We start from the raw sequence: 24125 nt of genomic DNA, 5'->3' as shown, positions 1-24125 counted from the left end.
TCCAAGATGCCCAACACAGTCGCCATCTTGAAAACAGATTTTGAACTTCTTCTAAAGTTCTTCTGGTGTTATGTGACTGAAATGATCCTGATATGATATTGACGAAGTGTTGTTACATCTCTGGTTGTGCCAAATCGAAGATGGCTACCGTGATACCATATCCTATTAATTTCATATATGAATATTGTCTAGTTAGTCCGATGACCGTTAAGGCCCTTGGGCCTTTTGATATAGTAATTATAGGGCCCTGCAAGATTTGGGTACACTATTGTAATTATACATGTAATCTTTTTGACAAGTCACTTGGCATCTCCTTATGTAAATACAATTGATACAATACAATACAATGTTATTTTATTTAAGTGTCACACATCTTAAAAATAATTACAGTACCATATAAAAAATATCCATCGCACACAATTATTCAAAGCCGTATTTGGCTTATGAGACACTAAAATTAATAAAATTTATATACATGTACGATTGGTGGTATCATAATTTGCATAGATAGTACCGTCCGCCTATGATTCATCGCATATATTACTGCAAAATGAAATTTCTAACTTGTACTATGGTTCATCTGTATGTACTAGAACAATAATTAGCAATACTAAACCATGCAGCTTGTGTATTAAATCTGAACAGATATCATTAGGAAATTAAACCACAAGGAAATGAATTTCTCCCATACTTGACAGGGTTATCCCACGGTTGCTAGGGAAAAGACAGCTCACATGCACTAGATAGTGACGTCATCAATACATATGGCAACAATTATCACTCACAGCGAAGTTCATATCAACTGAAGTTTCACCATTTTTAGGTCATCTGACCGAAGGTCAGGATGACCTATTGTCATCGTGTTTCGTCCGTCGTGCATAAAACTATTTATACAAAAGCCTACTCCTCCTAAACCCTTGAGTGAATTACATCCATATTTGGTGTGAAACATCCTTGGGGAAGGACAATCATATTTTATATAAATGAGATAGGTCCGACCCCTAGGGGCAGAGGGGCGGGGCCCCAAAATGGGAAATTTTCTTAATTTAAGCTTTTAAATCCTACTCCTCCTTTATCCTTGAATGGATTTCATTCATATTTGGTGTGAAACATCATTGGGGAAGGACAATCATATTTTATATAAATGAGCCTGGTCAGACCCCTAGGGGCTGAGGCCCCAAATGGGGAAATTTTCTTAATTTTAGCTTTAAAATCCTACTCCTCCTTCATTCTTGGATGAATTTCATCCATATTTGGTATGAAACATCATTAGGGACGGACAATCATATATATATATAAATGAGTCTGGTCCGACCCCTAGGGGCTGAGGGGCGGGGCCCCAAAAGGGGAAATTTTCTTAATTTAAGCTTTTAAATCCTACTCCTCCTTTATCCTTGAATGGATTTCATCCATATTTGGTGTGAAACATCATTGGGGAAGGACAATCATATTTTATATAACTGAGCCTGGTCCGACCCCTAGGGGCAGAGGGGCGGGGCCCCAAAAGCGGAAATTTTCTTAATTTAAGCTTTTAAATCCTACTCCTCCTTTATCCTTGAATGGATTTCATCCATATTTGGTATGAAACATCATTAGGGAAGGACAATCATATTTTATATAAATGAGCCTGGTCCGACCCCCAGGGGCAGAGGGGCGGGGCCCAAAAAGCGGAAATTTTCTTAATTTAAGCTTTTAAATCCTTCCTCCTCCTTTATCCTTGAATGGATTTCATCCATATTTGGTGTGAAACAACATTGGGGAAGGACAATCATATTTTATATAAATGATTCAACTAAGGAGTTCCTTGTATTGTTTATATTAACCGTTAACCAATACTTTATACTGTGACTGTTGTTTTGTGCCATGAGTCAGATGACCGTTAAGGCCCATGGGCCTCTTGTTCGTTAAAGTATGAGAGAAAAAGAATCAAACATGGGTTTGTCAAGTGGACAGGGATATCTCAACCTGAGTGAAAGATTTTGACCATCAACTCTCGGCAAGCCTCTGGTTGATTAGCCAAAATCTTTCGCTCAGGTTGAGATATCCCTGTCCACATGATGACAGGCCCATGTAAGATTCTATAAATCCCTTTCTATAGTTAACCTGTTATAAACTTAAAATATGTCTATCTATAATCTAACCACCTACGCTTCATCGTATTGTATAATGATTTAGCTAAATTATACTGGAGCTCATCTGTCTGTAGAATATAATAGTATTTATCTCTGGCACTAAGAGAAGAGAACTCATCCGATATTGAACTCGCTTGTGTAAATAAATTTGAACAAATGTCACTAAAAGAAGCCACATTCACAAGAAATAGAATTATCTAACATTACAGGGGCATAGGTCTCTGTTCCTTTAGTAGGTCTAGAATAACTGTAAAATTAATTAATTACTCTGTGATGAACCTATTACTACATTTATTGTTATGAAGTAGGAAAGATGATTGAAATATCAAACAAGTCTCATATACCAGAGACCTTAATTACATTTCACCGGGTCATGACCTTCAAATGTGATGATTTAACAGAGGGTCAGGACTGGGGGAACTCTGATTCCTTTTCAATTACATGGTATATTGGTATATTTAGACAAAATTGGTTAGTACTCTCGGTTTTAGTTTCAATACTTACAAGATAAAAGGGCAACGGCGAACCTCTATGCAACACCAAGGCACAATCATCATGACATATACCTTTATGGACCAGTTTTACTGTTATAGAAACCTTATAAATTAGTAATTTATGTATTGTGCAAGATAAGACAATAACAATAAGCTTAATTTGTAGACCGTAACATCAGTATTAATAGTTGGATATAAAGGTGAACATTTTCCTGATTTTACTTATGCACCACATAGTAACAAGATTGTGGATAAGTTAATGTTCTAACACTACAGGTAGTTAAAATTTCTAACTAATCAACCCCCCACTGTTTTTTAATATCAATGAATATCAATCTCAAGATTGTTTCCAATGACCCAGTATATTATAAATTAATATATATTATGAACAACGAGCACAAAACCATGTGGCTATCACAAAATATTAGATTATTTGCATAATGTTAATTGCCATAGGGTCAATAAATGTATGAAGAAGTTATTTCTTGTTTGGTTTTCATTTACGTAGAACCAGTGATAAACGTGAATGTATTATATTGTGACGAAACACAACTAGAGCAACTTGCAATTTACTGTATAGTAATTGAAATTGAATGAAAAATAACAAATGACAACCCAACATAATAGGGATAATTTGACAGCTCACTTAGAATAAATATGGAAATAGACAGTCCAACAATTGTTTTAAAATTCTACTTCTCAATAATAAGTACCAAAATGGATAAATCCCTAAATAATAGAAGAAATGTCACTAAGGATTGTAAAGGACAAACAGATTTTTCATTTATGATGATTTGATCTATTTGGAGCCAAAGTGGCTTTGTCAATAAGGGAAATACTGAAGAAAATTTTACATTTGTACATACATTTAGAAGACTTGAGACTTTGTCTCAGGTGATCTAAAAAAGCCCATGGCCATATGTAGGTTTTTATTGGATTGGGAAACATTAAAAAAAAAAAAAAAATGCTATCTCTTAAACGATATTTGTAACCACTTAGTTTGATTTTTCAATGAAGACCTGGGCCGTTGAAAAAACATTCTCATACAATGTCTTTTACTGGACCAATCTATTTATATATAAACTTGACCCCCTCCCCCCCAGGGGGAAACTGTGAGAATAGTTATATTCACAATTAAGCTTTTTAAAGCTGGACCTTAAGACCTTTCTATTTATGAAAAAATATATGATTCCTTTCCAAATTTCAGAAGAAAAGACATTTCATTTTTAATAAGATTGGTATTTTTCTTGAAGGGGTCAAAAAGTTTTTAATATTAGCTGAAATAACTTTCCCCTAATGACCTGAAAACCCTGGGATAAGGGCCATATAAATTTGTGTTCAAATGAATGACCTTGAAATTTGGATAAATACAACATTTGATCATTAAATTACAAATGACAAATAAATAGGGTCAATAATTCACAATTTTTGTTTTTACCCCTTTTGGCCCCTCCCACAGCCCCCTGGGGGGTGGGACCATATAATTCACAATTTTTATTGGCCTTATGCCTAAGAAGGTTTGTGCAAAATTTCATTTGAAATTGCTTCAGCAGTTTTGGAGAAGAAGTCAAAAATGTAAATTGTTTACGGACATACGACGCACGACGCACACCGCACGTACGAAGCACGACGGCACGACGACGGACAAAAGGCAATTAGAATAGGTCACTTGAGACTTCGTCTCAGGTGACCTACCAAATGTCACTATAAGAAGCACATTCACAAAGAAAATGAATTTTCTAAACAGAACAGGGCAGAGTCTCTGTTCCTTTAGTAGGTTAGAATAACTGTAAAATAAATAATTACTTGTATGAACAATTAAACATTTTGTTATGAAGTGGAAAGAAGATTTGAAATCAAACAAGCTCATATACCAGTACCTTAATTACATTCAAGGTCATGACCTTCAAAATGTGAAGGTTAACAGAGGGTCAGGACTGGGGGAACTCTGATTCCTTTCAATTAACATGTAATTGGTGTTATAGACAAAATTGGTAGTACTCGGTTTTAGTTTTACAACTTACAAGTAAAAGGGCAAGTGAACTCTTGCACCAAGGCACATCATCTGTCATAGACCTTTAAGGCCCAGTATTATGTTAGCACCATATAAATTAGTAATATATGATTGTGCAAGATTAAGACATTAACAAAAAGTAATTTGTTGACAACATCAGTAATTAATAGTTGGATACAAAGGTGAACATTTCCTGGTTTTACATATGCACACATTGTAACTAAGAGGATAAGTAAATGTTCTACAATACAGGTAGTAAAATTTCTAACTATCAACCCCCCACTTTTTTAATATCATTGATTATCAATCAAATTTTTTTCCTATTACCAGTATTATAATTAATCTAATTATGAACATGAGCACAAAACCATGTGGATATCACTAATTTTAGTTATTGCAAATGTAATTGCCATAGGTCAATAAATGTTGATGAGTTATTTCTTGTTTGGTTTTCATTTACTGTAGAACCAGAGATAATCGTGAATGTAGTTATATTGTGACCAAACACACTAGAGCTACTTGCAATTTTTACTTGTATGCATTTGAAATTGAATGAAAAATAACAAATGACAACCAACATAATAGGGATAATGTGTCAGCTCACTTAGATTAAATAGGGGAAATAGACAGTCAGACAATTGTTTTTAAATTTCTACTTCTCATTATAAGTACCAAATGGATATTCACTAAAAAATAGTTAGAAATGTCCTAAGGAGATGTACAAACAGATTTTTCATTAATGAAATGACTCTGACCCCTGGAGCCAAAGTGGCTGTGTCAATAAGGGAAATACTGAAGAAAATTTTACATTTTGTACATACAATTTAGAAGACTTGAGACTTTGTCTCAGGTGATCTAAAAAAGCCCATGGCCATATAGGTTTTTATTGGATTGGGAAACATTAAAAAAAAAAAAAAAGACATTTTTATTTAAACGATATTTGTATACCACTTAGTTTATATTCATGAAGACCTGGGCCGTGCACCATAAAACTTTCTCAGACAGATCTTTTACTGATCAAGTCTATGTAAAATCATATACTTGAGTAAAAAATCTGTCTGAGAATAGTTTTATGGTGCCGGGCCAAGGTATTGGGTCTGTGACAAGCTGGGATGAAGGGCTACCAAGTTTGTTAAAATTAATGTGACCTTAACTTTCATTCAAGGTCACAGGGGTCAAATACACTTATATCTTTAAACGACTTGTGAATAACTGAGAGGCCTAGATACCTGATATTAACCCTGGGATGAAGGGCTACCATATATGTGTGTTCAAATGAATGACCTTGAACCATGACATGGATCAAATAGGCTAAAATCTTTAAACAACTTCTTACAAATAAATCAGAGGACTAGAGATCTGATATTGGGGTCTGTGACGAGCTGGGATGAAGGGCTACCAAGTTTGTTAAAATGAAAGACCTTGACTGTCATTCAAGGTCACAGGGCTAAAATCTTTAAACGACTTCTTGTGAATAACTAATTATAAGAGACCTGATATTGGGTCTGTGACATGCTGGGGCAAAGGGCTACCATGTTTATTAAAATGAATGACCTTGGACCTTTATTCAGTGTCTATTAATTTATCAAAAAATAGTTCTTTGTATTGCCTTAATTGTTTGCCACTACTTTATTCTTTGAGGTGTTGCATTGTGACAATAGTCAGATGACTATTACAGTAAGACTCATTAGCCTCTTGTTGGTTATAAAGTTAATCCCACACACCAAACCGTAATTTATTTCTATAGGTAATATAATTAACTGTCATTGTTTAAACGTATTACTCTCAAAGATGTTACATAATCATTGATTCCAAAATTCACATCAAAACAAGGAGAACTAACTTCAAGTGCTAACATCTGCATACACTGTTCATCAAGTTCAGCTGGAGAACCAAATATAGGCCTTTCATTATGCTCTCCTCTTAGGGCTTCTGAATTGAAACTTTCTTCGCCAATGTTATTTAAAGCTTCTTCGTCTTAGATCCGCACCAGTTGTATTTTGAAAACTGACCGGCAATCCAGAGAGCTTGAGGGATGATTTCACTGTTCTTGATTCTGTGAGCATCCCATGCCTGAGACCATACATGAAGTCTTCTTTTAATTTCGTTCATGTATATATAGTGAAGAGCTTGCAAATGAGTGATGTCCAAGCAGTCCAAGATTCCCTGGTCTTCCATATAATAGAAACAAATTTGTAAAAAAAGCTTAAAACTCCTTCATAAACATCTCGCCAGAGACGTTCAATCCGTTGATTGTGCGTACTCTTCCCCGTTATAAACCCAGTTAATCCTCTCTTAGATAGCATGAAGTTTGCTACATCAATATTTTCCAGACCTTTATCAGAACGAACTTTATTTGGTGTGCCATATTCAGAAACACCCGACGAAAAAACATTGAAATACTGTTTCAGATCTGTTGTTGTCACAACACTTCAAAAAACATGATCTTTCTGCTAAAACCATCGATGCACCTGCTATTACAAACCGCCACCTAACAAGTTTATGATTTGTGTCTATGTGCCACAAATGATTAGGTGCCAAGACATTATACACACGTCTGTGGAGCCGTCCCTTGCATCTCTGAGATACTCCTTTAGAGTCTATACGGTGTATAGAATCCCGGATACGCCATCTTTGAACTTTGATATGTAGTTGCTTGGATAAAATTTGCTTTATCATATTTTCACCACAAAGTGGGAAATCTCCACATATTTTTTTTATGTTTAGATCAAGCATATCATTGGAAATGTCACAAAATGACATTTTACTTAAATTGTAGGCACGCATTCTACGATAAACTGTGCTTTCAGAAACCTGCAGTATCTTGCATATATCAGATATTTGAAATCCATTGTCTAATAAATACTCTAGTGTACATTTTGGGAGGTCAAATACAGGTGCCCTGCCATCCAATGACACTTTGGCAGGAGGAGTGTGACCATACTTTACACATTCAGTTCTAAGTTTCATCATGTCAGAAGAGTTGACTATACCCAATGTTCCAAGTTCAACAGCAGATAGTTTTCCAACAATATCTGGCGTTATTTTCTCTCTTTCAAAATTGTTGTATGCATGGTCGAAGTCAAGCTTCTTGAGAATAACTGACATCTGATTGTCCTCCATTTTTCGCTAAAAAGCAAAAACATAAAAACAGATTAAATCTTTATCTATATATACAATCAAAAGAAGTTATGAGGCTTTTCTGTAATTCATGAATATATACAAAAAAAATTACATTGCTTATTCAATATTGATAAAAGCACATTTTACATTGCCTGCTAATGAACATAGTTTTTCTTTCTTTCTTTTTTTGTTGTTTTTGTTTGTTTTAAATCGAAGGTTCCAAGTCTGCTAAGACTACATTTTGGATGCCATTGGCCCATTGGTGACAATGTGACATATCACTTCATTCAGAAAATGCTCACTAATTTGTTGAACAACAACAGGCCCATGGGCCTTAATAGTCATCAGACATTAAAAGCTTTATGAATGGGTATATACGATTGCCTTTTACAGGTTGGGCACAAACCTGCATATGGGTAACAGTTACCTGTCTGAGTAATCATAAATTACCCAAATGAAGGAATTATGTGAAAGAAAAAAATCCATGAAGTTTTAAATTTTTTTTATCGAAAAAGTGGCGTAATAATTTTGATATGGCACCATTACAAACATAACTTAGTACATTTTTAAATGGGACAAACTTCATTGATTTAATTTTGGTAAAAGTCACAAACTAAAACAGGTTACTATGGTGCTAACAAAAGAACACAGGTAAAACTCATTCAACCATGACATTTACATTGAACTTCCCTGATGGGCTGTGCACTGTAGTCAATGGAGAACACAGGTTTCTGAAAATTAGTTATAGATTATATAATCATGGACCAACAAGAAGAGTGCCCCAAGATCATTTTTAGACATTTTAGAGGTCTAGATAAAAAAAAAAACGATAAAAAGTCTCTCTTCTACATATACAGTGTGTATGTGTTTGAATACTAATGGTGAAATCTATATATAGATATAAAAATTTCCCCTTTATCGATGCGTCTCTAGTGCGTAGTTGACGCACGCCAAAGATAAACTAGTGATTACTATACGATGCCTCTCAAGAAGACAGATTTTTAATCCGGCCAATGAGATTGCAGTGGAGGCCTCGCTCACGCATATTACATGTATATATCCTACAGACAGTATGAATCTTAATTAAATAATTGTCAAAAATCTACAATGCAGAGTAATGTTTGTCATAATGGGGCTTAAATCGTCTTTGTGATGGCACTTTGTATAGATGTGTAGGATGATTTTGAAAGGAAAATTATCGCTCTTTCCAACGGTAGTAACCGTTTTTATGAAGATGTGCTAGAAATGTGTTTTTATCGCCGCTTAAGGTAGGCAGGTTAGAAACTTTGAGTCTGTGAGCTTTGGCCACCCTTCTCGTATATGGTACCATGTACTGTAAAGTATGATTTTTATCGTTTTTTTTTATCTAAGCTTAGACCTCTAAAACGTCTAAAGATGGTCTTGGTGCACTCTGGTGGGTCCATGGTTATATAATCTGTAACTAATACTCAGATCCCTGTGTTAGGACACTCTGGTGGGTCCATGATTATATAATCTATAACTAATTCTCAGATCCCTGTGATGGAGAAAACCTAAATTGTCATCTTACAAGTTACAACAAAATGAGACAACAGAATTTGACATTTCATGCATAGAAACATAGAGTCTTACTCTTTGTTTAGTTGTAAGGCATTCTAAAAATTATGACGCCGTTTTTAATATTTTTTTTTAAAAAACAACATAAGGCCTACTAACCAGTATGTGTTTTATTTTCACAGAATTCCTCAATTGGGTAACTTATTGATTACTATAGCTACTGTTGTAGCGGAAAAGATATCACCTTCTGACTGACTTTTCCGCTACTGCAAGGTCCCTCTATAAAGGTGTGGGAAACCAAATCAGGTACGACCGACCATCGATTATGTCTTGTCAAAAATTATTCCGATCAAACACGGCTTTGACACATACCTGGATGTTAGTAGGGGATGTTATTCTAGCTGTAGACGTCGAGTTTTTAACTTTATCACCATTATTTAATCAGATAGATGCATTTGAATCCAATGTTGTCAATTTCTCGGCTAAAATCGAGCGACATTTTGTAAACTACCGCCGCGCATGCGCCAACCTCCGAGAACATTACTTGTGAGGCCCAGTAGGGGTGATGATATTTCCATTATGTCTTGAAGGCCTACAAATATTCATGAAACGCGTGCAATGGATAGACAGACAATTTGATTATAAATATACATAAAAAACATGATAAAGAGGAAAAAAAGAAAATATTTTTCTATTTCATTCTTTAAGTTAAAAAAAATGTAAAAAAAATGATAATAACAAAAAAAAAAAAAAAAACATAGTTTGTTTTGAAAAAAAATTTCAATTCATCATCAGCATCTGTATTTTTTGGAAAGTTTTATTTCTAATTGTTTTTATTTTTAGAATGATTAATTATTATCATTTATGTCAAACTTATTAAATTTATTTTTATTTGGAAAGTACATACATGTGTTTCCATTTTTTTTCATAACTCAATTGCAGGATTTTTCTGTAGTTTGTTTATATGTACATGTAAGCCTAACAACATTAAACATAATAAACCAAGCTAATTATAAAGTTTAATCTTGATTTGAATTGTAGGTGATTTTTCTTGGATGTCAAAAATTAAATTCTGATTGATGAAGATTATTGGAAATGGAAGATATTCTTGATGTTTTCTTCATCAACACACATTAACATGGTAAAGTTATTTGGAAATGCAGTATATAATTTACATAAAATGTGGCTTGTGTATCGACGGAAGAAATGTACGTGTCTGAAATTTTATTGATATTGATTACAAGTATTATAATTATAGCTGACATATTCATTTATGAATTATAAAAAAAATATGATAACAGATATAATCAGGAATAGTTTCTGATGCTAGAATTTATAAGAATATTTCCACAAATTTCCATTCCTAAACGATAATGTCAAAGTAAAAATTGTATTATCCATGTGATCTACAATTTATAAATATACAAGTACTGTGTGCATTGTTAAAAAATGCAAAAGATAAATAAATAAATAAATAAAAAAAAATCATGGAAAATATGTCAAGACATATTGGAAACAGACAAGATAAGAGTCATTTAATTAAGAAATATATCATTAACTATGAAAAGAAATATGAAACAAATCATTTTTATTGTTTATTTATTTTATATAGGCCTATATATATTTGTTTGTTAATTTTATATGAATTTCTTACTACCAATTTCATTTCTCAGAATGCTTAAAGAAACTTAAATATTGTGTATTCATTTCAGTGATTTTACTATTTGATTTCATTTTAAAAATGATAGTCCAACTCCTGATCAATGAATACATCGCCAAAATACCCGAATTTTTAGACCTACTCCTTTCAGATGAATCATATATGCGTGTCCCCCAATGGGCCTCACAAGTAATGTTCTCGGAGGTTGGCGCATGCGCGGCGGTAGTTTACAAAATGTCGCTCGATTTTAGCCGAGAAATTGACAACATTGGATTCAAATGCATCTATCTGATTAAATAATGGTGATAAAGTTAAAAACTCGACGTCTACAGCTAGAATAACATCCCCTACTAACATCCAGGTATGTGTCAAAGCCGTGTTTGATCGGAATAATTTTTGACAAGACATAATCGATGGTCGGTCGTACCTGATTTGGTTTCCCACACCTTTATAGAGGGACCTTGCAGTAGCGGAAAAGTCAGTCAGAAGGTGATATCTTTTCCGCTACAACAGTAGCTATGATTTACCTAACAAACATGTAAACTACTCAAATAGGTATCTGTTAACCCATATCATGATGCAAGGGTTTTGTACCCAAACTGATTTTTTTTTAGTCATGCCATGGTCACTTATATATGGTATTTGGTTAAATCAGGGATCCCGACTCAAATCGGTCCCTTCATACATACCGGTAAGTTACAATTCCAACGTAGATCTAGACTAAATTCCATCAACTGCTTAAAAATATACAAACTAACGTTAACGTCATTGTACACCAAATTGTTACTGTACTGGACCCAACCAGTAATCGTGATTGTGTGCATTATCCAACTGTGCGTATAGATTGTTCGAATGTCTGAGCTGCTGATAAATACTATCCACATGGTAGAAAATATTTACAAACCTTCAGCATCTGCATCAAAAGATCAAGCTTCTACACCTCGTGTCCATGGCGGTAGTGTCATGGTGGCAGACACATGACAGAAAATAACCCCGGTAAAAAGTTCCGAATCGGAGTCACAGAGACGCTTACATCACTCATACATACAATGAAACAGTACAATCATACAAAGAAAAAGTATAACCATACAATGAGAAAGTGTAACCATATAAATGGAAAAGTATAATCATATAAAGTATATATGCAATAAAATAATGATGTTTGTAAATAATGTAAAGTAGAATCATACAATGGTAAAACCAAATAAAATAAAGATGAAATCAAATAATATAACGATAAAATGAAAATAATACAATGATAACACCAAATAAAACAATGATAAGATGCAAATCAAATATACATGTCACCAAATCAAATAATGGTGAAATCGATTGATATAATGGTAACAGAAAATAATACCATGACAAATGAAAATGAAACAATGGTTGAAGTAAATGATACATTGGTCAAATCAAATCAAATATAGATAAAAATGATACCAAATATTGATAAGATCAAATCATATAATGATACAACCAAATCATATAATGATACAACCATATCATATAATGAAAATACCAATTCATATAAGTATATTTGAACCATACGAGACAGCTATGGCGATTCCATAATCAAGGGGTATGAACTCGGCGGTCGAGAAAAACGGACCTATTTTTTTAAAAACCATGATTATTTTAATAAATGGGTTATATACAAAATTGACGGATATCTTACCTTAAAGAGAAATAATTTATCTTTCCATTGAGTGCTTGATGAACAAAATTGGCCAAGTATTGACGAAGTTATGGCTTGATGAATCGGGAAATTTACGAAAAATATGCTAGGTAGACATTTCCCTGTCCGGTCGAAATGTTGTCTCGGCTCTAATGGGCACCTCAAAAACCAAGCCAAAACCACAAAATCTACGCTTGTGGTGGTAAACAGTACCCATAACTGTGTTCATCCACAACCTCCTTTGGAGGTGTCATGACCCGTACTTTGTAGAAACTCCATTTAAACATCGTGTAGCTCACTTACTTTAACCGTCACCGCCATGTTCATTTTTTCTCTCGGAACGCTTCTCGAGTTTACCTACAAGCACAACATTACATAATTTGCATAATGTAGTCACGATATGTAAAGTCGAGAAGCGTTCCGAGAGAAAAATGAACATGGCGGTGACGGTTAAAGTAAGTGAGCTACACGATGTTTAAATGGAGTTTCTACAAAGTACGGGTCATGACACCTCCAAAGGAGATTGTGGATGAACACAGTTATGGGTACTGTTTACCACCACAAGCGTAGATTTTGTGATTTTGGCTTGGTTTTTGAGGTACCCATTAGAGCCGAGACGACATTTCGACCGGACAGGGAAATGTCTACCTAGCATATTTTTCGTAAATTTCTCGATTCATCAAGCCATAACTTCGTCAATACTTGGCCAATTTTGTTCATCAAGCACTCAATGGAAAGATAAATTATTTCTCTTTAAGGTAAGATATCCGTCAATGTTGTATATAACCCATTTATTAAAATAATCATGGTTTTAAAAAAATAGGTCCGTTTTTCTCGACCGCCGAGTTCATACCCTTGATACTATAATATATATATGTATACTATTGGTTAAAAAATTTTCGTGCCAGGTCCCTGTGGGTAGACCTGGAATAGGTTCGTACCAGTTGTATCTGCAAATGAACGGTACAGGTATTATAGAATTTCTCACAGTCGTTGTCACTGATTTACAGTTAAATTCTTATTCCGTAAGTTATCAAACTTATTGGATAAAATCAATACATATATATCACTCAATATTCAAACATTACATTCGAAAATCAAATACGGTATTCTAATAATTCATCAGCGGTCATGCAAAATACATACATAATCACACTTAATACATACGCCCTTACATTACATCCTTGAAACGTTCACAATCGCAATCCCACTATCATATAATTTATTCTCAAATAATTCTCAAATTTGTTCTCAAATAATATTTGTTTACTATATAAAGGCTACACAAATTACAGGTCATAGCGACCTACTTATTAAATCAGCATTTGCAAAAAGTAAAAGGACTATATGCACTATAGGCCGTTTTTAGCCCCATCAGAGATATAGATAATATTTACACAAAATACAAAGTTGGTATCCACATTTAGAAAAATAAAGTTTATTATGTGTTCAAACATGTTGTTGCTTAGCAACAGTCCTTAGCAACCACACATATAAAAGTAAAATTTCATCACAATTTTTTATAACATTCTTAAAGGAAATCATGTAGAAATAAAGCATTTGATTATATAGTCATTTTTTTCATTAATATAAAATTCTAAGATAATATGTAAGTTCACATTTCCTTATATTACCTCTACTATACAGATATCCCATATCATCCGCCTACAATTAATTACTTTCCCATTTCTCAACATATTTTCAGTTAAGTTTATTACATCTCCTGTATACTTTTTTTTTAAATTATGTCACTGTTTAGACACCTGCACCATTTACATAGTATGACTACATGTCAACACACAATATCAAAATGACAAACTATATGGTCAACATGTTGTTACTGAGCAACTGTCTTTAGTAAACACACCTATAAAACAACATTTCATCATGAAATCATTGAAAATTCATACATGAGGCATGTTACAAATAAAGCATTTGTGATTTTTTCATTATATATTATCCCAGAAGTGGAAGTATGAAAGGAGCGGGTCGGTGTGGCTTGTACATAGTGTTAAAATAAAGTCTCAGTCACTCAGCTGACGGAGCGGGTTGGTAAGGCCTGTACATAGTGTTAAATAAGTCTCAGTCACTCAGCTGACGGAGCGGGTTGGTAAGGCCTGTACATAGTATTAAATAAGTCTCAGTCACTCAGCTGACGGAGCGGGTTGTTAAGGCTTGTACATAGTGTTAAATACAGTCTCTGCCACACAGCTGACGGAGCGGGTCAGTGTATCTTGTACATAGTGTTAAATACAGTCTCTGTCACTCAGCTGACGGAGCGGGCTGGTAAGGCTTGTACGTAGAGCCGTAGGTTTTCTACACCGGAGACCTGGGTTCGATTCTTAGACAGAATTCTCGACAGGAATCATATGTATTTCCTACCGTTCTTGATTTCCACCCATGGGTTAGAGTTGGTGAAGCAGTGCAATTATCAGCTCCTTCTGAAATGTTGAGACTCCCTTTATGGTACAACCCAATTATTTGCATTGATTACAAAGATTTTTTGAAATAAAGATGATTTGATAAGGTTGTTAAAGTAGAGGACCTTACATGAGTAGCAATGCGATAAGAAATTTATCAAACGAGTTCAATAATTTGGTATTCCGCGAGTCTTTAGGCGAATGGTATATCAGATTATTTAACGAGTTTGATAGATGTCATATCACATAGTCACGAGCGTAGAATTTTATTTATCGCATGATTCTCGATTATGGGGGGGTTCAAAGTTTTCCGGTCATACTTAGACCAATCAAGCGACGATCCATATATAGATTTGATATACGCTCCCAACTCTACCTGCTGACGTCACAATAGCTGTCCCTTACGAAAAGTATATACCATGACCGTATGATATGGCTGGAGAACGGGCCAATTTACAAATAAAATTATATATATATATATTTGGTACTGAGAAATAATGTAATATTAGGACCTTGATAATAATATTCCATTCTTTGCATTGAAATATATAAACAGAGATGTTTGATAAAAGAGTTACATAAAAAATGTTTGCTTTAATCAAAGTACATCCATGGCGGCACGACTCATGACTCTAAGTTTCCCTCATAGTGGTGAGTACCTCGTACTGAATCCGGTACAGCTCCCACGATCACTCATCAAGATTCCTCGCCTTTGCGAAACACTTCAACGACTGTCTCTTTGGTGCCCTTTTCCCTCAAAGCACCACTAACAAAACGAATAACGTCCAAACTGTCAATCCCTTTGGAAAACTTCATCAGCGTGCACTTCCCCAACACCTAGCCGAGCGATTGTAGCACGAAGCAGTCCTCTTCCTGTAAAACCATCTATATAACCCCCTGGTCAAGTGGAGTTGAAGGCCTGATGTCGTATTTACAGGGAAGAAGGCAATCTTCACATGTTGGTAATTTCAGACTGAGAATGTGAAGGTGCATTGTCTAAGAAGAGTAAAGATGTTTCCGACGCGGTCAGTCTCATCCGGCTGTCAAAAACCAGTAACTCAGTCTGTGAATAGCTTTCCTATTCATCCATGCCTTCTTGTTTGATCTCCAACACCACTGGAAGCTGTCCTACTTTAATGTTCCGAAAACACTTAAGCTTGGCTGCCTTCCCGTTCATAACCAGGTTTCTCAGAATGTCCTTCCATGTTACAACAAAGAACAAGTGTAATGCGGTCCTTGGATTTCTTTCCACCCTTACAATTTATCACCGCGAATGTACAATGATTTATCTGGCAAACTGCGAAAAAATAACCCCGTTTCGTCCAGGTTGTACACATCACGAGCCTCGTATCCACATAAAATGTCTGGACTACATCTTGGGAAACACTTGCACTCTCACCACACACAGCAGAAAACGAAATGTTGTGCCTCTCCCTAAATCTCTGGAGCCAACCGTTCGATGCCTTAAAGTCACTGTCAGGAATACCCAACTCATTAGAGTACCCTAAACGCTCTCTCCTGCATAATTGGTCCAGAGACTGGGATTTGTTGACCGCGAATTCGTTGAAACCATTGTCAAATGAGTTCATTCATTTCACTGTATACAGTACACGAGAACATTTTCAAAATCTAAATTTAAAGGTGTATTAGACAAGACATTCATACTCACCTATTGTAAATATTTTGTTAAGGATCCGCACCTCTTAGGTGTCAGTAACGTTGCAGTTTTCGTTTCGACCTAGATCGAGACGTTTTGCGATTTAAAAAAAAATCAATATCTGTAGCAAGTTGTTATTCGCAAATATCAAAAGATGATATCGCGCGTTAACATCATTTCAGCGGGAAGATTACAAAAAGTTGTTTCATCACTACTGGAGACACTAGTCCAGCACTATAACGGGTATAATAATAATGATAAAACACTATTTCACGAAAGATACGTATTTAGTACAGTGCTAATTTTACATATGGCCCTCACAACAATACTAAGAAAACCAATTGTACATTTATTTTGACAGAAAATAAACATTAAAGTGAACAGTCGGGCAAGGATGGCTAAAGTTGGTAAAAATGGTGTGAATGCATCCAGTTTAATTTCTTATGAAATAGAAAAATAAAATCTCTCTCTCCAAAATCTGTCTGCGTACGAAGAAATTAATTTAAAGTATAGGAATCCTAAAAACGTCCTCCCGGCTGACTATGTCCGTGGTTACATTTACACGCAGCCTCGCTTTCAATGCTTTCAACTTTCCTTTACTTTAATGGTCAGAACTGGGAAACGTAAGCAGAACTTGGCCGTCGTATTAATATATGAGAACTTTTGGAAGGCCAATGAACGCATTTAGACTGGTTTTCTTTGCCCGACTATTCACTTAAAATATATTAATCTTTCAATTTTTTCACCCAACAACGCATTCATCCAAGCTCAGAAATTCTTTAAAAAGAAATAAACTTAATATGAAAAACATATCCGGTATATCCCAAAGTGGACATAATATATTAACAATTATTAACAAAAATATAACAGAATAGTCATCTACAAAGGGGACAGTAGCCAGTGTGGTGGAGTTGATAACATATATATACTTGTAACTTGATAATGCAAAGTAAATTTAGTTTCTTAGATACCTTGTTAAAAAAGATTATTTTTAACATTCCTTTGAAAACAGGATGGCACAGTTTTTAAACTAGTCAGGTAAGTATACTCCCCTTAGCTTTAACTAAATTGTAATGGAGTGTATTCTATTTGACAATTCAATGCGTCCTCTAGGTAACATTAATGTATTTTGTGTAATTAATCTTAAATCCCTCTTAATACATTTTCACTACAAGTTTTCAATACAACCGGTGCTCAAGAATGAATATAATGATCTAATTAACTTAGTAGCATCTATGGTATGATACATAATTCCATATTCCAAAAAGAAAAAGTCGTCACGTTTGTACGTGAACAATTAGTCCTCAAAGTCCCAAATCCCACAAAGTAAAATGAAGTGCACACCATAAGACAAACCAGTCTATATAGATACTTACATACAGCTCCATGACACAACCCTACACAAAATACTAAATGTCCGACGTTATTTAAACTGGCTTTTCACATATGAAGATTGTATGGTGAACAAAATATTAACATGAGTTCAAAAAACATGGCAAGAAGATAAACACCCGATTTAGATATCACTCACCAATAGTCCCTGCATCATAAAAACAAACCAGAAGTTAACACTCAACCCACGCCCTAGCTACCAAAAATACTAATAAAAATTTGCCATCCTGACAACCAGAATCCAAAACGCTCGTAAAACAAGTTAATTTTCGGCAATTATCAAATTATTGGCATAAAAGTACGTAATTAGAAATAAGAATTCAATTTAAAAGAACTCGGACTTGGGCCCTAAAAATATAGTGTTGGAATCATTACCTGGTGTCTGTGTCCGACATCGGATGTCGCCAATCAAATGATGAAAACTCATGTGAATTTTCTTACATTAATTATGACAGTATATTATTGGAATAGAGAGTCAGCAAAAACAGGGATTACAAATTAATATGGTTCATTTATGACATAGTCTTTAAATATAGATTAAAATTCCATCCGAACAACCTTACCGTATACCTATCAAATGTCCACACATAAATACCTGTTGTGGTGATAAAATAATTATCAAAGGTTATAAATTATGATGTCTGTAATTAGAAGATCCATGTAAGATTCTAGAAAAGGGTCTACAAATGAGGAATTCGCGCGTTTCTATAGTGCACTTCTGCACGCAATCAAGATGAAAATTAAGAGAATTGTCTTTTTTTGGCATTAGCTTATTGAATTGTATTTGTAACAACTCAATCTCAAATGGCTGATATCATTGACCTGTATTGACAACATGTCATTACGTACATTTTCATCACCCTGCATTGTGGCGTAAAAGAGAGCCTATAGTTTAATGTCAGTGCGACTCGCTATGTGTAATATATATGATGAGTGCTGCAACGATTCTGGCAGATAACGACAGATAAGGAACATCAGAAACAGGAAAATGAGCAAACTGTATATATATACAAATACAGTACTGCATGCGTGAAACTGTAAAACATGGGAGATAAGGTACTATGTAAACAAAGATAAGGGAGTGTTCATGGTTACGTCATGTCCCGATAACACGAATATTGAATTGAGACAGAGATGTGAAAACAATATGTCTAATAGTGATGTTAGAGACTTTGTACCAGTAACTGACATCTATACCCATATAAACTTCAAAAACAGACACTGTGCGCTCTGTCATCAGTCCAAAACTGGGTCCCATGGATGATGGAGATACATTGCAAAAGCAAATCCTTCTTGTTCCACGGATTCGAAAAGACGTTCTCTCTGTCGGAATCTGTGGACCGTGTCATCCGCGATAAAGACTGCGGATTCGGCTTCGTACCGCCAAAACAAAACAATATTAGGTATTGCTTCCATCACTTTAAATATGATTTAATGAACACATTATCTCAATTGACAAGAACCGGTACAACATGTGACAACCGAGTCTTAACACCAATTACATATAAAGGAAATGTGCATAGGTCTAGAGAATGCTTTTACACGACGTTAAATGACAGCTTCACAACTCAGTCACTACCCATAATGTGTTTCCTGGAGAAGAGAACCAACAGTTTTGTTCTTAAGGTCAAATTTACTGACTGTTATCAGTCTGATTGACGTGTCGTCATTGTTACTGGATTTAAAACAGGGAACATGTGATCAAAATGAAGTATACCTGTCAGATAAGGTAAGACATATCTATTGTTAAGATTTAAACATCGTAAGGCATAGCATATTCCGTATCAAAAGTAACATTTTCTAGAAGTACGACTCGTTAGATCTGCTTTGGGCATTTACAAATATACCGAATAAATTTTTTGATTTAATTACTAGTTTTTACATGTACGGAATGAAAGACGAGATATAAGCCAACGAAAAATGATAATCCAAAATTAATATAATTTTTCATCATTTCGAAAGTTTAATTTCTATGAATTAAAGCAAATTCAATGAAATGAAATATAAGGTATGAACGATAAGTATTTTATACATTTTACCCCGGCTTCTACGTACTGACAAAGAAACCAAAAGAGACAGCTTAGAACTGAGCTATATGGGAGGAGTCACATTTACTCAATTGTTGCGTTCTATATATAGGAATTACAAGTCGATTTATAAGGATGGATAGCCTCCTTTTCCTTTGTACAATATGTAGCTAGGTTTCTTCGGAGCTTTTTTTATGTCACTTGATATATTTCATTATCGTCATTACATCGGCGTTAATATCACAACTTGAGATGGATGTGATTTTGTCATAGCGATTTGAGAATAAGTTACAATTTATATCAATATTGACCCACCAGAGTCTACAGGAGGGCGTTTAGAATTGTACCTGCTGCCCCTATTGCATGATCGTAAAAGGCGACTAAATTTAGAATCTTATATTTCTCTCTTCTTTCTACTTGACTTTATGTTTCCTAATGCCCTCCCTTGGCACCGCCTCACTTTTGGCCTTGAGTATTAAGCGTTCGCCCTTGTGAGGAAGACTCTGGGTTCTGTCCCCTGGCCAAGACACACCAAAGTCTATAAAAGTGGTAGTTTCTACTCCTGCTTAGCGCTTAGCAAACAGGGAGTGGACGACTTGTTCGCCCGTTGTCAGTTTTGTTTGTTTGTTTGTTTGATTAATTAACGTCCTATTAACAGCTATGGTCATGTAAGGACGGCCTCCCATGTATGCGGTGTGTTGCGTGTATGTTGTGCGAGGTGCATGTTTTGGGAGACTGCGGTATATTCATGTTGTGTCTTCTTGTATAGTGGAACTGTTGCCCTTTTTATAGTGCTATATCACTGAAGCATGCCGCCGAAGACACCAAGCCCGTTGTCAGTATAATGTGACCGGGTGGGGTGTGTTGCTTGGGTGTCTTCGGCGGCATGCTTCAGTGATATAGCACTATAATAAAACGGGCAATAGTTCCACTATACAAGAAGACATAACATGAATATACCGCAGTCTTCCAAAACACGCACCTCGCACAACATACACGCAACACACCGCATACATGGGAGGCCGTCCTTACATGACCATGGCTGTTGATAGGACGTAAATTAATCAAACAAACAAATCAAACAGTGTCCATGAACCATTTTTGGACATTTCAGGGGTCGAGATAAAAAGATCGGGAAAAATCATACTCATAATCATAATCATACAAATTACTATACACCAAAATAATGGAAAGCTCCTCGAGACAAAAAAAAAAAATCAAACCCATCTAGCATTAGCGGCTAAAAATCATATTTCTAGTTACATACTATATAACGTAGTTGTCAAACCGTTAATGTGACTTTCAAAATCATCCTACACAACTATACAAAGTGACGTCAATAAGACAAAGGAAGTGCCTTTTCAACAAAAATGACACAAAAATGTCCTCAATCGGGCTGTGGAAATTCATTGTGCAACTTTCTCATGCTTTATATATGACCTAGTCCTTCGCTGCAATCCCATTGGCTGCGAAAAAATGTATGTTTGTATGATCTTTACGGGAAATCTCGTCGTTTACCTTTGACGTAACCCACACACCAGGTACCCGGTAAAACACATGCATAATGCATGAGAAAGGGGCACCATGGATTTCCACAGCCCGATTGAGGACATTTTTTGTGATATTTTTTTTTGGAAATGGGTCTTGAACTTTGTATAGTTTTGTGGGGATGATTATCATTTCCAGTCTCCAGGCACATATCAATTTGTTACCAACTAAATCGACTCTCATTATGTGCATATTCGACACCTAAGTAATTATAATAAATATGTTTTAATAGATTGTTCTTAGAAGAATAACCGTATTTGTTAGTAATCTTACCAAACTTTCACGATTATTATACCACTTCTACTTCAGAATTTGTGTAAACGGTTGTACTGTCCAATCAACATGGAGCCGTTTGGTGGCAGATGTCAGAATGTGATATCCTCAACTGATGGGAAAAATCCTGGACCTGTTTATTTGAAGCGAGCGGTGACTTTGAAGGGGACATTTGGAGCCTACGATTCGAATTTAACCGTTTGTTAAGTGATTTGTTGTTGTTATTGGGTGAATGTTTAGGTCCCAGTGGGTTCGCAAATTCAATGGATGGAGCAACAAAGATAGTTTTTAGGCAAAGAAATCGTTTCTGACAAACCGTGTGCAACGGTTAGATTAAGATACCCACTTAAGATGAAAACCGGTAATAACTGTAGTACGGAACACAAAAGACAAATACTTTCTAAATTTACTTACAGACATTTGTATGCTAATGGAATCAACGTTACACTGGTTCATAAAGTCACGAGGTCATCGTGTCAGACAAACATCTCTCTAAGTAAACCTATGTACATCATGGATCAATATTGGAGTGGAAACCATTTACCTTGTCCATCTTTAAAAGTTAACCTTCTCGGAAAAAACAATTCTTGACTTTTCCAAATATTTACACAACTCTCCTAAATATTACTTCACACGAGAACGTGTACTTTGATTTAGATGGAAATGATGTAGATGCATCAGATATTATATATTCTGATGGCAACTTTTATGTTTGTGTTGAAACATATATATCGAAATACCAAATCCCCACAAAAAGAGATCAGCTTTGTTTTCGTGTCCAACTGTTTGTCAGTACTGGGTTTGTTCTACAGCCTGGTACAGTATTGCATCCTTCCATTTGCGAGGATATAGAAATTCTGGTCTTATGATTTTACTGATTTTCTTTCTGCTTCTTTCTCAAATCAGTTTCTTACTTCTAACTCACTACAGAGAAGTAGGTAACTGTGAGTGGTTTGGCATGCTTTATCATTTAACGAGGCTTTGCTCATTTGTGTTCCTGTTCCTTTGTTTCTTTTCGCTTTCATACAAATGCTAGAAATCCGAAGATATGTGGCAGATCGGAAAACATTTGGACTACAATGAAATATCTTTGTGTCGGCTTTAGCATTAGTGTTGTGATTGTATCGTGTACAAAGCTTGTGAACTTACTCCTAACTTCAACAGAAAGTTTTTATGACGAGGAAAGATGTCTGATTTCAAACGCTTCCGTTCTATTTCTTGCTTTCATTATACCAATAGCTTTTGCTTTATACGGAACCAGCGTCACATTAGGGCGTATTGTGTCCTATATATCGACATTACCACTCCACCCAACACAGCAGAACATAAACTGATGGTACATATGATGATTACAACAGTCATGGCGGGTATATGGACTCTGGAAATTATGTCAGTTTTAAGTAAATCTGAATGGTTTCTCACTGTTTTTCGATATGCATTCAGTCTACAAGGAATATTCGTCACAATTTGCTTTGCATGTAAACATGGTGAAATGAAAATATAGGTTTTAGCAACCAATTGGTATTTGTTAATGAAAAGGAGCATTATATATCAATAATATATGGTTTAAACTCAGATGTTGTACAACCGTTTAAGAATTGTTAGCAAAGCTTAGGAGGTGTATTAATTTGGGTCAATCTCAGATTTCCCAGGGAAGGCTTTATGTTGTATGATATTCACAACATCAGGTTTTTTCTCTTAGCGCATAGCAGATGTGATTCTATATGTTAAAGGTTAAACGGTGAAAATTATTCTATTATTTCCATTGTTTAAGTTCTAATTAGCAGATCAAAAGTAAGAGTAAAATGATCTAGTTTCTGTCTATGAATATCGGGTTTGTGGATTTCAGTTCAGATAACAGCTGAACCAATTGAAGATTTAGGTCACAATGACCCACTTATTGAATCGGCATTTGTCAAAAGTAAAACTTTTGTTAGTGTAAAAGGAGCGGGTCGGTGTGTCTTGTACACAGTGTTTTATAAGTCTCTGTCACTCAGCTGACGGAGCAGATCTGTGTGGTTTGTACATAGTGTTAAATACAGTCTTTTGTCACTCAGCTGATGTAGCGGGTGCGGTGTACCTTGTACATAGTGTTAAATAAGTCTCTGTCACTCAACTGATGGAGCAAATCTGTGTGGTTTGTACATAGTGTTTTAAATACAGTCTCTGTCACT

This window comes from Argopecten irradians, unplaced genomic scaffold (assembly GCF_041381155.1).
Source record: "Argopecten irradians isolate NY unplaced genomic scaffold, Ai_NY scaffold_0288, whole genome shotgun sequence".
NCBI classification, from domain to species: domain Eukaryota; kingdom Metazoa; phylum Mollusca; class Bivalvia; order Pectinida; family Pectinidae; genus Argopecten; species Argopecten irradians.
The sequence above is the reverse complement of the archived record's forward strand: the minus strand, read 5'-3'. Positions refer to the sequence as shown.